General features: G+C 37.6%; 1 protein-coding gene across 8 annotated transcripts in view; it reads right to left on the bottom strand.

Annotated features, from left to right (window-relative positions):
• The window catches only part of LOC125041650, a 67,049-nt gene that overhangs the window by 41,201 nt on the left and 23,348 nt on the right, over positions 1 to 2,500 (bottom strand). The window lies entirely within an intron of this gene.

Below are 2,500 nucleotides of genomic sequence, written 5' to 3' on the forward strand. Positions count from 1 at the left end.
AACATCCAGCAACTGCCCCTTCCCGAGACACGGCGCCGCGGCCAGCCACCTTCAAGCTGGCTGACCCGAACTTCCCTTTCGGCACGGAAGCTACTTTTGTCATTTCGCCTCGTAACTCCCGCCCACAGACTTCGCTTTCACATATCCATAAAACTTATAGCCATCAACTCAATTTGAGCTATTTACCCTGACCCAGAGAATAATGTTATAGTAAAAAACGTTTCTGATCCACAATTATAACCGGCGACTTTCCATGGAGAAAAATCATTGACACCTTGAGTCATTTCTGCCGAATCTTCTGCGTGCATACGAATGAAAAAGTTGCCATTCTTTTCATGTGAGCTGTCAATGCTATGTTTCAAGCATCTTCCAATTCGCCCTTGTCAAAACTCTGCACTCTCACTTATCTTATACATTACTTCTTATTTCTCCAACCACCTTCAAGTTCCAATCTCCAATGCATACTACTCACAATAATGAAAACAAAATCAAGAAAAAATAAGTCATCTGGTGCGGGGCTGAACAGACCGGAGGAGGATAAAGGTAAGTGAAACAGGCAAATATTAAACAAGTTCTTCGTTGGTTTCTTTGAGTGTTTAGCAGAGAAATGGAAGCAAAATTCCAGCTTTCCTTCACACAAAGCCCTGCTGAAGGAAGAGCGTTGTGGGTGCAGTGTCGGTAGATAAGGGGGCAGTAGGTGTGGCTGTGAAGGGTGGGTCTTTGGTTGGGGGGGGGATGTGGATGTGGAGTTTGCGGTGTGCTGCTGCATCTGCTCTGAAGGAGGTGGATGCGGCAGTGATGTGGAAGATGTGGAAAAGTTGGTTGGGGTGTTGGATGCAAAAGTAGATGTGGCTAGTGTGGATGGGCTGGTCACAACACAAACAATAACAAATAGCATCCTTGTAGCCATGACATCTGCCAACAATCAAAACTCCACTTTCAGAATAAAACCAAGCCTAATACATTTTTTTTGAAAAAAATACATTTTCCAGCAGACTCATTTTCTATGATGAATCACACTGATGATTAGACCCTAAATACATACACACACCAGGTTCACCCTAAAAATTTGATTGTCCTACAACCATGACCAATGTCCTTTTTTTTTTTTTTTTAAAGGGTCCTATGACCATGACGGATATCTTTTTTTTTTCAAAATCCATCAGTAATTTCCCACAGCCAAGCCAAGGAGTCAATCAGCCAACCAATAAACCAACACTGGCAGAATCAATCGTTGGAGAGAGCAACATGAAGAAATCTTCTGAAGGATGCAAGTCTAACAAATCCCAGAGCAGCTGAAAGAGTGACAATCTGGTGACAGTGTTACTACAAAAAGTTACTTTGTTTCCAAAATAAAGGTAAAATAATTACACTCTCTGACAGCAGGTCACTGTTATCAAAGTGTAATTTTTCTCACAAAAATCTTGCATCATATGTGATACGAACTAATGCCCATAAGGAAAATGACATCACACCCACATGAGAATTAAACGAGGCAAAAAGCGGCACACGTACTTTGGACTACCAGGTTCTGCCAAACTTTTTTGGTGTTTCATCCTTTTCTTGTATATCATAAATGTTAAATGCACTTTGACTTCATAGCAAAGCATCTTGGTACAACATTCTAAGTAACTTACGGATACTTTGACAAAATACATATAAAACATTTGTTAAAGCATTACAAAGTACACACTTCCTTGTGGATACTTCAGAGGCACAAGAGTTAGTTTGATATGGACCAAAAATCATGAGTAGCAGAGATAAAAAAGCTATCAAACAAAAAATCAAATACAATCACTGCAAATGCATAAGGACATTTTAAATTTGTGTCCTTTTAAATCAAAATGTAAATAAGCAACCTTAGTAAGTGATTAAATGCATGCTTGCAAACTTGTTCAATTTTCAAACATACATGCATCAACTGAAGTATGTAAGTGCCCTAATAACATCTACTAATACTCAACAAGTGAAAAATATCCATCAATGCACACATTTCCTACCTAAGAATGAATATTCATAAAAACTATAAAAAATAGTTTAACTATCTGGTAAGAGTTTACCCAACTGCCTCCTATCCTGGGAAGCTTGCATAAAACAAACTCATAATATGAGCACCTCAAGATATAACTGATGGATCAAAATGTCAGATAAAATGGTGTAAAAGATTTACCTCAAGAAAAATCCTTATTTGAAAACCACTCTCAAATTACTAAGTTCATAAAATGGCTGTGACTGACAATCCTTCCTTTTACCAATTCCCCATATATAAATGAAAAGCCTGATAGGTATCCTTTTAAAATACAAATATGATTGAAACAAAATAAGTAGCTGGTTAAGCCTGCATAGAACATATACCAATAAAACAATGACTATTCTTTTTTTTTTTATCAGTTTTTAATAATGCATCTTTACCAAAGTTCTCTTAGTAAATCATGAACCAATCTACCTATCTATCTAAATATCCACATCTTTCTCAAACTCTGCCAAAAGAAAGACTAGG

Source organism: Penaeus chinensis, chromosome 31, assembly GCF_019202785.1.
Source record: "Penaeus chinensis breed Huanghai No. 1 chromosome 31, ASM1920278v2, whole genome shotgun sequence".
NCBI classification, from domain to species: Eukaryota; Metazoa; Arthropoda; class Malacostraca; order Decapoda; family Penaeidae; genus Penaeus; species Penaeus chinensis.